This window comes from Notechis scutatus, chromosome 13 (assembly GCF_049901735.1).
Source record: "Notechis scutatus isolate UNSWTSFEM ecotype Mainland chromosome 13, rNotScu1.2, whole genome shotgun sequence".
NCBI lineage: Eukaryota > Metazoa > Chordata > Lepidosauria > Squamata > Elapidae > Notechis > Notechis scutatus.
The window spans coordinates 6,715,904-6,730,265 of NC_142021.1; the positions used below are offsets into that span (position 1 = coordinate 6,715,904).

General features: G+C 42.1%; 1 protein-coding gene and 1 long non-coding RNA gene across 2 annotated transcripts in view; one reads left to right on the top strand and one right to left on the bottom strand.

The window, feature by feature from the left end:
• HIC2 (HIC ZBTB transcriptional repressor 2) overlaps positions 1-14,362 on the top strand; it is an 84,556-nt gene that overhangs the window by 17,805 nt on the left and 52,389 nt on the right. The gene's annotated exons all lie outside the window — the stretch shown is intronic.
• On the bottom strand, positions 3,219-11,747 carry LOC148129609 (uncharacterized). Its single transcript, XR_015745282.1, has 3 exons — positions 11,493-11,747; positions 3,621-3,876; positions 3,219-3,290 (listed from the first exon to the last, which is right to left on the bottom strand). It is a non-coding gene; the product is annotated as an uncharacterized LOC148129609 (long non-coding RNA).

The window sequence follows — 14,362 nt, forward strand, 5'->3', positions numbered from 1 at the left end:
TCCCTCTCTTGGAAAAGAAATAGTCCCGCTAGCAGAGTCTGCTGTCTTTTTAACATGTCTTTATTAGGGTTGATGAGACACAGTTTGATGATGACAGGAGGAGAGATGCTGAACTAGGAACTGGGAGGCTCTGGGTTCTAGTCTACCCTTAGGTCTGAAAGACAGCTTGGGGCCAACTCATGGGGTCATTGTAATAGGGAAAAGAGGAGAAAAGGGCTCCCACCCCTCTTTCTTTCTTTCTTTCTTTCTTTCTTCCTTTCTTTCTTTCTTTCTTTCTTTCTTTCTTTCTTTCTTTCTTTCTTTCTTTCTTTCTTTCTTTCTTTTTCTTTTTCTCTTTCCCCCTCTTTTTTCCTCTTCCCCTCTTTCTCCTTCCTTCTTTTCTCTCTTCCCCTCTATCTTTCCTTCCCTCCCTCTCTCTGTCTTCCTCCCTTCCTCTCTGTCTCTCTTTCTCTCTCTCCCTCTCCCTTTCTCCTTCTCTCCCTTTCTCCTCCCTCTCTTCTCCCTCTTTTCTCCCTCTTTCCCTCTTTCCCTCTGTCTCTCCTTCCCTCCCTCTCTCTGTCTTCCTCCCTTCCTCTCTTTCTCTCTCCCTCTCCTTTTCTTTCTCTCTCCCTTTCTCCCTCTCTCTCTTTCTCCCTCTTTCTTTCTCTCGTTTCTTTCTCTCACTTCCCCTCCCTCTCTCTTTCTGTTTGCATCTCTCTCTCTCCCTTTCCTTTTCTTTCTCTCTCCCTTTCTCCCTTTCTCTCTTTCTCCCTCTTTCTTTCTCTTTCCCTCTGTTTCTTTCTCTCACTTCCCCTCCCTCTCTCTTTCTGTCTGCATCTCTCTCTCCCTTTCCTTTTCTTTCTCTCTCTCTTTCTCCCTCTTCTTTCTCTCTTTCCCTCTGTTTCTTTCTCTCACTTCCCCTCCCTCTCTCTTTCTGTCTGCATCTCTCTCTCCCTTTCCTTTTCTTTCTCTCTCCCTTTCTCCCTCTCTCTTTCTCCCTCTTTCTTTCTCTCTTTCCCTCTGTTTCTTTCTCACTTCCCCTCCCTCTCTCTTTCTGTCTGTCTCTCTCTCTCTCTCTCTCTCTCCCCCCTTTAAAGCAACCTGAGATGCATTCTAGAACTGTGGTCATTTTGGCAAGCTCGAATCCAAGATTCTTCTCCTTCCACAGCCTTCTGCCCTTAGGGGGAAAAGAAATCTAAGTTTAGCACCTGCTCTTTGGAGACTGGAAAATAACCACGCGTCTTTTTGCCTGCTTTCGAAGAAACAGCAGTATGAAAAAATTTCTTAGTAAATGTGCCAAGAGAGAGAGAGAGAGAGAGAGAGAATCAAGGCATTAATAATCCTACTCCAGGATTTTCCAACCCTCCCCTCGGCTATTTTAAAACTGCAAAACATTTCTTGATGCAGGATGTAATGGATTATCCACAATGCGCGGATCTTTTTGGATGAGGTTATGTTTCCTCCTCTTTATAAGACTCCCAATGTTTAAGCTCTATTAAGCATCAGATGTTTTAGTTGCACAGCTGCAGTCAACCTGAGCTGCGGCTGAGGAGCATGGGGTTTTGTAGTCCAGAGCACCCAAGGCCAGGCTGGACAGAGAAAAAGGGGTGGAAAGAGCTTTGATCCAGAAGGTGGTGATATTTTTTTTTTAGAAAATGATCCTGTGGTTGTCAGCTAAACTATCGCATATTTTTTGTTTCTTTTCATTTGTAGCCTGCCTTTATTATTTTTACATGGTGGTGAATATATCCAGCACACCTCCTTCCTCTTGTTTTCCCTACAAAACCAACCCTGTGATAGGAGTTGGGCTGAGAGAGAGGGGCTGGCCCAAAGCCACCCAGCTGGCTTTCATGGCTAAGGCAGGACTAGAACTCACCGCCTCCTGGTGATTGGCCCAAAGTCGCCCAGCTGGCTTTCACTTGTAAAGCAGGGCTAGAACTCATTGTCTCCTGGTGATTGGTCCAAAGCCACCCAGCCGGCGACTGAATTCTGATCACATGACTATGGGGATGTTGCAGTGGTCGTATGTGTGAAAAACGGTCACGAGTCACTTTTTTCAGTGCCATTGTAACTTCGGTCACTAAATGTGACCGTTGTAAATTGAGGACTACCTGTATTGTTTGTCCTGTTATTATACGTATACAGAGATATAGAAGCATTGTGGTACTTCTTTTATTCGGTATTTATTTTGTGTCTGGCCCTACTTAGGGGCTGTCATAAAACAGATTGGAAAGATGGTGTGGGGGAGAAAATAGATCATTAAAATAAAATACGCACCCAACTTAGAGCGACGTCTTCGTCAGAGAAAGGATACGTATCCCGTTGAATCCTTTTTGGATCTTTTCTTAATCAATTCCTTAACCCGGGTTTTGTTTGGAAGAAGTGTAGATCCACCTTCAGATGTTAAGACAAGCCTCTCTCAATATTTATAAAAAAAAAATTAGGTGGTGGTTTCAAACATCTGAAGGAGATAAAAGTGACATCTCTAGGAGCTTCCTCGCGGAAGAAAAAACAACCCCTTAATTCTCCACCAACCGCATTTAGAGTTGATACAAGAATGAGATTAAGGAGAGTATAACTTGTGGTTGTGGGTTGATCACCACAACACGGTGTTGTTGTGTTTGAAGCATGATGCCTTCCGGGTTTTTTCCTCCCATTGTGGCACTGGATGATATTTTATGTTTGGGGGGGAAATGTTCCTTCAACTTTATTCTTTTTTTTCTTGAGTGTGAAACCCACTTCCTGCCCGCTAGGAATTCTGGGATACTCACTTCTGCCCGCTAGGAATTCTGGGATACTCACTTCCTGTCCACTAGGAATTCTGGGATCTCACCTCCTGCCCGCTAGGGATACTCACCTCACACTCACTAGCAATTCTGGGATACTCACCTCCTGCCCGCTAGAGATTCTGGGATACTCACCTCCTGCCTGCTAGGAATTCTGGGATACTCACTTCCTGTCCGCTAGAGATTCTGGGATACTCACCTCCTGCCCGCTAGGAATTCTGGGATACTCACTTCCTGTCCACTAGGAATTCTGGGATACTCACCTGCCCGCTAGGGATTCTGGGATACCCACCTGTCTGCCAGTTAGGAATTCTGGGATACTCACTTCCTGTCCGCTAGGGATTCTGGGATACTTACCTCCTGCCTGCTAGGAATTCTGGGATACTTACCTCCTGCCTGCTAGGAATTCTGGGATACTCCCTGTCCGCTAGGGATTCTGGGATACCCACCTGCCTGCCTGTAGGAGTTCTGGAAGTTGAAGTCTTAAGACCTCAAGGCGAGCGTTGGGATTGATTGGAGCTGACTCTGCCAAAGTGAACAAGAAATAGAAAGCTTTGAAAACCAAACCCACCATTTATTATACATTTATTTTTTTTCCCCTCTCTTCTTCAGTAACAAATATTCCCTCTGGCGTTTAGGAAGATGGATGGGTCATAACTGCCCAAGTTTAGAGTCTGGAAACTCTGTTTTCCCTTCAACTTGCATGGACTTGGGCCGGCAATTAATCGCATGGTACAGATAGGCTTTGATTTACAACAAATTCATTTAATGACCGGCACTGGCACTACCCATAATAAACCTGAAGTAAATGAGAAGCGATTGGATGACTTCTAATTATGGGTGGCTTCTTACTACCTATAGGATGTGTTTGCTCCTAGGTGAGCAGATAAGTCGTTCTTGCACACCAGCGAGGGGCAAACGGAGGTTCTCCAGAAGTTGCTGAGACCATCAACCTCAAAAGACTTTTATTGTGGAAGTCCAACATTGAGCTCTTATTCCTTAGTGCGCTTCATCTGTTCCAATTTCTCTGCTGGTTTTGGTTCCCTGTTTGAGCTGAGTTGATGCTTGCTTTGGGTTGTTTTCTGTTGTTCCTATCTTGGTTACAAGCTATCTATGGAGGAAAAGAGATATTTTTTTCCCCAAATGCAGTAAATAAAAATTGTGCATAGGGCACAAGGAGGCCATTTCCTCATTCTCTTCATATCCTCCTGCGCTTTGGGGTCACGGAGAAGGCACTTACTCAGACTGGCCTGGCCCCCAAGGATGCTGCATGAGCAAAATTGGTTTTGAGTTCTCTCTTCCTTGCAAAGTAGCAAGATGTTGGGTCAGCAGGACTAGAACTCACCATCTCCTGGTGATTGGCCCAAAGTCATCCTGTCAGCTTTCATGTCTTAAGACGGGACTAGAACTCACCGTCTCATGGTCATTGGCCCAAAGTGACCCGGCTGGCTTTTCTAGCTAACTAAGGCAGAACTAGAACTCACCATCTCCTGGTGATTGGCCCAAAGTCACCCAGCCGGCTTTCCAAGCTAAGGCAGAACTAGAATTCACCATCTCCTGGCGATTGGCCCAAAGTCACCCAGCCAGATTTCATGGCTAAGACTAGACTAGAACTCACCATCTCCTGGTGATTGGACCAAAGTCACCCAGCTGGCTTTCATGGCTGAGGCTGGACTAGAACTCACCACCTCCTGTTTCCTGGCCTGCTGCCTTAACCACTAGATCAAACTGCTTCTCTCTTGTGTTCATTTCTTAAAACAAATGGGTTCCTGACTTACCTTTGTATTTCTCTCTGATAATCCTTTTCAAGAAAACTTCACTGTTGTGTGTTTGTGTGTGCCTCTCCCCGTCAGGCGTCTTTTAAAACACGTCTGCTTACAATTGCTAATTGTGGCAGCCTAATAAATCGTTAGTGGAAATAAAACAGGATGGAATTAGCACCAAAGCGGGACCAGAATGGAAGAATTCATCAAGCACATTTTTTTCCAATTAACTTTTGAAGTTAACTTCATTAGGGCTCCTTTTTAGCGAGAGCTGTGGGTCTCCAAGAGGAATAATTAGAAAATGATCACACAGGAAAGGCGAATTAAATTGCAGGATAGGTTTTCTTTTTTTTGCACCGTGCCACAAGATTTAAAGTTTGCTTACGTTTTGGATTTTTTCTTTCTTCTTCACTGTTTGAAGCCACTTCTCTTTCAAGCTTGCACATTTTTTTAAAAAGTGACTTTTCGGGATTTTTCAGTTTAAGTAACTTGTGGACGAAGACAGTAGAAAAACAATATTTTGTCCACACACACACAACACCCCTGCTCAAAAAAGCCTTCCTTAAATAATAAAACTCCTAGTTTTCAGACTATCACGTGGAGAAAAAGAAGGATTTTTTTTTCTCTTTATGTAGTGATTGCTATTAATGGGCTCCTGTTTCTGTGTTTTCAAGTAGAATTGTCTGCAAAATTCAGGTGCTCCATAGAGGAGGTGAACCATACTTGCAAATGTCTTGCCCTTAACTTTTGAGTTGAGTTTGGTGTAGTGTTTAATGCTGGCCTAGAAACCAGGAGATTGTGAGTTCTAGTTCCACTTTAGGTATGAAGCCCAGCAGGGTAAATTTGATCAGTTACCAGAAGACGTGAGTTCTAGTCCTGCCTTAGACATGAAAGCCAGCTGGGTGACTTTGGGCCAATCACCAGGAGATGGTGAGTTCTAGTCCCATTTTAGGCATGAAAGCCAACTGCATGATTTTGGGCTGATCACTAGGAGACGGTGAGTTCTAGTCCCATTTTAGGCTTGAATGCTAACTGTATGACTTTGGGCTAATCACCAGGAGACGGTGAGTTCTAGTCCCACCTTTGGCATGAAAGCTGACTAAATGTCTTTGGGCCAATCACCAGGAGACGGTGAGTTCTAGTCCCATTTTAGGCATGAAGGCCAACTGCATGACTTTGGGCTGATCACTAAGAGACGGTGAGTTCTAGTCCCGCTTTAGGCATGAAAGCCAACTGTATGACTTTGGGCCAATCACCAAGAGCTTAATGAAGAGAGAGGGGTAGGGGGTGACATGATAGCAGACTTCCAATACACGGGTGCGGGGGGGCTGTCACAGAAAACAAGGGGTCAACCTATCGGACAAGAAACAACAGATGGAAACTAATCATGGAGAGAAGCAACCTAGAAATTTCCGGAGAGAACAATTAACCAGTGGAACTGCTTGCCTCCAGAAATTGTGGGTGCTCCATCACTGGAGGCTTTTGGGCAGCCATTTGTCTGGAATACATTTCTCCTTCTTGAGCAGGGGGTTGGACTAGAAGACCTCCGAAGGTCTACCGATTCTTTATTATCCTGTATTCTCTTATCGACTTGGGCAGCAGATCCTTCCTTCTTGGCTCCTTGTGTTGCCTTCTCTAATGAAAATGGACATCTAACCAGATGTTGTTGTTGTTTTCTCTGTTGGTTCCTCTTGCTGGCAACAGAAATGTTTTTGGCATGACTCAGGGCTGTTTGGGTGGGTGGGGGAGGTTGGTGGAATGGGGAAACATCCTGAAACTCTGGATAGTTGGGAACTGGGGTGGGTAAGATAAAGGTGAATGGGGCAGCCAGCGCTCTCCCCGGCCAAGAGTCACCGATTTTGAACGAGAGGCATTTTGCTGAAGGAGCAGAAACCAACATTAACAGGGCTTATCAGTCAAGGCAAACAAGGGCCAGGCTTCCCAAATCAGTCTCTTGTCCATTTTTATCTGGGATCTTGTGCATTGGAGGCCGGGAAAGAAAGAAAGAAGGGAAGAAAGGGAAGAAAAGAAAGAAGGAAAGGAAAGGAGAAAGGAAAGGAAGGAAGGAAGGAAGGAAGGAAGGAAGGAAAGGAAGGAAGGAAAGGAAAGAAAAGAAAGGAAGGAAGGAAAGGAAGAAAGAAAGAAGAAAGAAAGAAAGGAAAGAAAGAAAGAAAAGGAAGGAAGGAAAGAAAGAAAGAAAGAAGAAAGAAAGAAAGAAAGAAAGGAAGGAAGAAAGAAAAGGAAGGAAGGAAAGAAAGAAAGAAAGAAAAGGAAAAGAAAGAAAGGAAGAAAGAAAGAAAGAAAGAAAGAAAGAAAGAAAGAAAGAAAGAAAGAAAAAGAAAGATAGATAGAAAGAAAGAAAGATGAAGAAAGATCTGCTGGGAGATAGGGAATCTGGTCTTGAGGGCAATTTGCCAGCAAAGCTTCCCTGAAACGTAACCTGTGAACTGGCTGAAAGATTTGCTCTGACAGCAGAACAGAGTAAGAGATTTGGAAGGGACCTTGGAGGTCTTCTAGTCCAACCCCCTGCTCAGGCACAAAGCCCTATACCATTTCAGACAAGTGACTGTCCAGTCTCTTCTTAAAAACTTCCAGAGTTGGAGCATTTATAGCTTCTGGAGGGAAGTTGTTCCACTGATTAAATTGTTCAGGAAATTTCTCCCTTAGTTCTAAGTTGCTTCTCTCTTTGATTAGTTTCCATCCGTTGCTTCTTGTCCTGCCTACATCCTGAATTTGTCCTAGAATAAGGACGTCCATCTGATCATCTCCTGCATGGTTTAATGTACCCGTTGACTATCCTGCCATCCATTCGGTCACTCTCTGGCAGAAAGGTTGGGCAGCCTGGTGTGACTCGAATTCCCGTTAAACTTTAGGCTGATCGTTGTTTTTTTAAAAGCCAGAAAATCCTTGGGGTTTGTTTTTTTTTTGATCCAGTCTCTCCCTCTCAGCCCAGCCTCCCACCAGATAGTTGAGGGGAAAACAAGAAGAAGTCAATCGCTCAGCACCTGAATGATAAGCAGGGTGTCAATTTAACAAACTTGATTCTTTTTTTAAAAAAAAAAATCCCGCCTTTTAGATTGTAATAAGGTTTTTTTTTCACTTGTCAGTATTATTAAGAACGATTTCGAACACAGGATGCAACGCGGAGAATTATTTTACAGCTGTGGAAAAAAAAAGTCAAATATCTTTTGCAACACTAGATATTTAGGGTTTGGGGTGGGTTTTTTTGGTCAATGTTTAGTTTGGCTGCTGATCTGCGAAAGAATGAAGCAAAAAGGACTTCCCAGCAAGTTCCAAGAGTCATTTACATTATTATTTTCTTTGCTAGAAGTATTTCTTTTCTCCTGTCTTAAGCTTTTTAGTTTGGTTTGGTTTTTCAATCTCTGGATCGTCATTTTATTTTGCAACAGAGGGTAGTCCTTGACGTACTGGCCCAGTTGAGCCCAAAATTTCCGTTCTTGAGCAAAAGACAGTTGTTAAGCAAGTTGTGCCTCTTTGAGCCACCAATTTTAAGTGAATCACTGCCGTTGTTAAGTGAATTACATCGCCATTAAGCGAATCTGCTTTCCCCATTGACTTTCCTTGTCGGAAGCGAGCTGGGAAGGTCACTGATGGGTTATCACATGACTCGGGACAGTGCATCTGGCATAAGTACATGCCAGTTGCCAAGCCTTTGAATTGTGGCCGTGGGGAGGATCCAACGGTTATAACTGTGAAACGCCGAACAGCCACTACACCAATGGTTCTAATCCTCCTCCAGACTTTCCTTGAGTTTACTCAAGAAAGATAAAAATGTGGAAAACATTTGTGTTTTTTTTTTTGTGTGCCCTTCCTCTTCAGTCTGTGCTTTTTAACTTAACAGCTCCTAAATTCTTGATATCTTAGAAAGGGGAAATTCCCTCTGTGCCCCTTTTTGTTATGCACCAGATCACCAAAGCTACAGAAAAACATTTCACATCAGCATAAAAAAATACAGATGGCATTGTGCAGAAGAAGCAATTTTGCCCAGTTTTCCAGTTTGTGGGGTTTTTGCTGGTCGTGTTTTGCAGGACACATAAGTAGTCCTCGACTTATGGCCATTAATGACTGTCTCAGCATTCCCACAATCCTTTGATCAAAATTCGGTCCTGTGTTTACAACCGGGGACACTCAGCTAATTTTTTTGGAGGGAGGGGGGTCACAATTTTAAGTTTTGGAAAAATTAGCTGTCGAGAAACATTAGTTGCCAAGTTTGAGATAAATTAATGGCTGGAAAAATAAGTGTTTCAGAGATAAGACTGGAGTTGGTGGGTGGGCCAAATTGCTGTGTGGACCGAATTTCCATACTTTTTATTTATTTGTTTGCAAACAGAACTACCAAATCCTCAACTTGCAACAGTTAGTGATCATTCAGAATTAACAATAGCACTGAAAAAAGTGACTTAATGACCATTTTTCACACTTATTGCAGCATTCCCCATGGTCATGTGATCAAAATTTGGACACTTGGCAACTGGCATGTACTTATGCCTGTTGCAGCATCTTGGGGAATCACATGATCCCCCTTTGCAACCTTCTGACAACCAAAAACGAAGGGGGAAAGCCAGATTCACTTAACGGCCCTGTGACTAACTTAATAACGGCAGTGATTTGTTTAACAAAAGTGGCCAGACAAAAGTCGTAAAACGGGGGCACAATTCACTTAACAAATGTTTTGCTTAGCAAACAGAAATTTTGGCTTCAATTGTGGTTGTATGTTGAGGACTACCTGTATAGTTTTATGCCCCATGTGGCATCCCTGGAGCCAGTTTACCCCGATGCTTCTATTTTAATGTCTTTTAAAGGCCTTTTTGTGTCAGTTGAAGACGTGCTGAGATGGTTTGATCTGTTACTTCTGGAGAACAGATGAAAATTTGGGTTGTCAATCTTTCTTGGAGAATTTTGGGACTTTTATTTTTTGGGGGGAATGGTTAAACATCCGGTTTGAAAGTGCGTAGCAGCCGATTCAAAGTAAATATTTGAACTGGTTTCCCGTTCATAAAAGAAAACCAAACAGATGTACATTTCTTGCAATAAGATCTGTTTATGTTGTTTCTTGCCTTATGACCGGTCATGCTTTTCTTTTTTTAATTCTCAAGCTTATGCTTGCATTTTATTCCCATCTGGCACTGTTAAGATTTTAAAAGCGGAATCTATCATACTTCTGATCTTCCCTCTTTTTTTTTTTAAACTCTCACAAACAGTCCTGCGAGGTAGATTAAAAGCCGAGAAATTTAGCCAGAATCTCATTTGCTCAAAACTGGAAATAGGATACTATGCCCTCTGAGGCAGCAGTAATTAAAAAGATCCTTGAATGTGCTGAAATGGACAGGCTAACGATGATATTAAAAGATATTAAAAGAAATCGAGTACTATAAGATATGGAATGTTTGGTATGAGTGGTTAGAAAGCAGAGGCAAAGGCATCAATTGACAGCAAAAATGAGAAAGTGTGTGTGTGTGTGTGTGTGTGTATGTATGTATGTATGTATGTATGTATGTATGTATATATAATGTTTTCTTAAGTTTTCACGGGTACTTACATGTATGGTATTCAGCTTTGTTCGGGTATTTTCCCACATCATTATAGTTGTGCTTTTAAAGTTGTAGCAATGTTTCGGCAGAATCTCATCTGCCATCATCAGGCTTCTGTATTGTGTTCGTCTGTATATATATGTATATATGTGTGTGTGTGTTATAAGTTAAATTGAGAAATAAGAGTATAAGTGAATAGAATGGAGAAGCAATTGATATAGTTATAGACTTTATTAATTAGTGTGAACACTGTTACAGAATCATTGTAAAAAGTGGAAATTGTTTTTTAAATGTTGAATAAATAAATTATTTTTTTTAAAAAGCTGAGAAATTTAACAAATGCTTTTAGAGTCTTCCTACAGGGAGTCTCCAATGTGCAAGCATTCCTTTAGTAATCGTTGGAAGTTATTATAGCACTGAAAAAAGTGATTTACGACCAGTCCTTACACTTATAAACTTCATATACCCACAAAATTAGAATGCTTGGCAACTGGCATGTACTTGTGACAGTTTGTAGAGATCACCACTTGCAACCTTTCAACAAGCAAAGTCAATGTTAGGAAACTGAATTGGCTTAATGACTGTAATTTGCTTAACGATTGCAGTGGTTCACTTAACGTCTGTAGCAGAAAAGGTCATAACAATGGGCGTGACTCACTTAAGAACCGCCTGGCTTCCCGACAGGAATTCGGTCCCCAATTGTGGTTGTAAGTGGAAGTCTATATTGTCTTCAATATTGAGACAATGGCTGAACCTCTATGTCCTATCGTCATTAAATTACATTATTATTAAGTTATTATTAACAAATTAAAGTGGAATAGTAATCAGGAACAGCTTAATCTTATATTGTAAACACCCTGCATACATTTGATTAAAAAAAAAAGTTTGCAGGTAGAGTTGTTATTTTATGTCAGAGACACAAGACAAGGAAGTTTGATTGAATTTCTCAGTTGTCTTCTTCCTTGTCTATTAAATTTTTTTAAAAAATGTGTTATTCAGTTAGTAAGTTGTCTAATTTCTCTTCTGGATTTTTTCCCCTTCTCTCAGCCCCTCCGGGCATAAAGTATCCATTATATTTAATAAAACACCAGGTTTTGGAAATGCAGGGTGATTTTTTTTCCCCCAGCATGTGCCCTTTGGATCTGTGGAAAAAGTTACTATTCCGGTGTTCCCCAGCCATCCAGCTGGCTATGCAAGAAAATAATAATCACCTCGTGGGTGGGTGGACTTCGGATGTTGTGTGTCATTCTCAGAAAAGGTATTTTGGAGTAGAAAAAAAAGTTACAGCAAAATAGCAAACAAAGAAGTTGTAGGCCAAATCATTAAGGTAGGGTGGAGGCTTCACCACGCAAGGAGTTTTGCAAAGTAGATATTTTAGATTTGAAAGTTAGGTGGTTGGGAAAGTTAGGTACCTGGGTGACTAAGGGTAGGTGGAGGTGGTTTAATGGATCATTCTTTCTTTCTTTCTTTTGTTGGTCCTTTTCATCTTCAAAGACAGCTCAGTTCCCTTGTCGTCTCAAGATGCTCCCATCCCCAAAAATTGCACCGAATCCTTTTAAAATGAGACCAGCCTTTTCTTTTCTTCCAACAAAGCGTGGGAAGAAACCGGGGGTTTATTTTCTTCTGTAAACTTGAAACACAAAACACACAAACTGGAATCTTCTTTCTCAAAAACTATCTCTCTTCCTTCTCGGCCTTTCCTGTAGCGCTCTTTCCACCCCATTCCCCCAGACTACCCCAGAAAATAAAGTAAAACCAAGCCAAAAGCTTGAGCACAAAACTCTGGAATGGCAGAATTCCAATAAATCTTGGGTGTTTGGAAATGGTCTGGATCTTTTCTCCAGCTGCGGAGGCTTTTCTGGAAGAGCAACGAAAGCCTTTTCCAATTGGCAATCCTTCCCAACTTCCAGACTAATGGGATCATTCCTCCAGTTCTAATTCTGGAAGAGCTGAGTGATAGAATAGCAGAGTTGGAAGGGACTTCGAAGGTCTTCTAGTCCACCCCCCTGCTCAAGCAGGAGTCTCTATACATCATTCCAGACAAATGGCTGTCCAGTTTCTTCTCAAGCCTCCAGTTTTGGAGCAACCCACAACATCTGGAGACAAACTGTTCCACTGATCAATTGTTCTCGCCGTCAGAAAATTCCTCTTTCGTTCTAGATTGCTTCTCTGCTTGATAAGTTTCCATCCATTTGCTTCTTCTCTTGCCTTCTTAATAAATAAATTTCTTAATAACTTAATACATTTCTTGCTTAGCAACTATACATTCTGGGCTCAATTATTGTCGTTATTGAAGCTGCAAATCCTATTTCTTTACTCAACTGCAGAGGACATGGGACCGGTATCGCGGAAAGGCATTAATAAACTTAATATGCTACATCCCCTTAGCTCCATCTTCTCTATCAAAGAGTAAAGCATAACATCCTTGGAACAGTGATGGTCTACCTTACGTTCTTTAAACAGCCTTCGTGAATGTAGTATATACTACATCATAACATCCTTGGAACAGCGATGGTCTACCTTACGTTCTCCTAAACAGCATTAATGAATTTAGTCTGTAGAGATTCTCAGTCCTCCAGGTCATGATTGTTCCAAAGGTGCTTTTTTCAGGAGGCAACTGGACTTTCTTTCGAAGATGTTTCACTTCTCATCCTTTCTTTCTTTCGAAGATGTTTCGCTTCTCATCCAAGAAGCTTCTTCAGCTCTGACCGGACGTGGGGAATGGAAGGATTTATATTCCTTGCAGACAGCTGGTCATTTGCATCCTTTTAGAGGGTCGTTGAGGCCACTTGGAGGTTTGTCTGTGTCCTCAGGGGCCACCTGAGTGGTGTTCTTAGTTCTTGTAGTCTGCAATTTTTTCCCTCTGGAAATCCATTCTTACTCCCCCACCATTTGAGGGTGTTCATCCCAAAGTGCATAGCTAAAAATCTGTAGAGATTCTCAAGTCCTCTAGGTCATGGTTGTTCCAAAGGTGCTTTTTTCAGGAGGCAACTGGATTTTCTGTTTTTTTCTTTTTTCTTTTGAGGATGTTTCGCTTCTCATCTCAGAAGCTGCTTCAGCTCTGACTGGATAGTGGGGACTCCTTAGTTTAGTGGGTGGGAATCCTTAGTGGGTGGGAATCCTTCCATTCCCCACCATCCTGTCAGAGCTGAAGAAGTTTCTGGGATGAGAAGCAAAACATCTTCAAAGAAAAGAAAAAAACTTAAGTCCAGTTGCCTCCTGAAAAAGCACCTTTAGGATAATGAATTTGGTATAGTGCATCCCTTTTACTCCCGTCTTCTTACTTCTGCTTTGCTTCTCTTCTGTCAAAGAATAGATCTTTGTGGGGTGCCACAAGGTTCCGTCTTAGGCCCAGTACTCTTCAAATTCAGTGTAGAGAAAAGTAAAGTCCTACACTTAAGCAAGAAAAACCAAAAAGTACACATATAGACCGGGTGAAACCAGACTTAACAGCAGTAACTATGAGAGGGATCTTGGAGTCTTAGTGGACAACCAGCTAAATAGGTGCCAGCAGTATGCAGCAGCAGCCAAAAAAGCTAATGCAATCCTAAATTGCATTAACAGGAGGGATACAATCAAGATCACTCTATAAAGCCTTAGTCAGACCCCACTTGGAATACTGCATCCAGTTTTGGTCACCACACTATAAAAAAGATCTTGAGACTCTAGAAAGAGTGCAGAGAAGAGTAACCAGGATGATGAGAGGACTGGGGACTAAAATATCTGAAGAACGGTTACAGGAACTGGGCTTGGCTAGTTGAGGGAGCAGAAGGACCGGGGGAGGCAGGATAGCAGTCTTCCAATATTTGAGGGGCTGCCACAGAGAGGAGGGGTGATTTTCCAAGGCACCCAAAGGCCAAACAAGGAATAATGGATGGAAACTAAACAAGGAAAGAATCAACCTGGAAATAAGGAGAAATTTTCTGACAGGGAGAACAATCAACCCATGGACCAGAAGTTGCCTTCAGAAGTTGTGAAAGCTTCATCACTGGAGGCTTTCAAGAAGAGATTGGACTGCCATTTGTCAGAAATGGTGTAGGGTCTCCTGCTTAAGCAGAGGATTGGACTAGATGACCTACAAGGACCCTTCCAACTCTGATTATCTGTTATCTGTTGTAATGGTTTTGGGACAGTGACTTTCTACGTTATGCACTTTAAATAGCATTAATGAATTTAGTATACTACATCCCCTTGACTCCATCTTCTGTTTTGCTTCCCTCCTGCCAAAGAATAAACTGTAATGGTTTTGGGACAGTGACTTTTTCTACCTTATGTTCTTTAA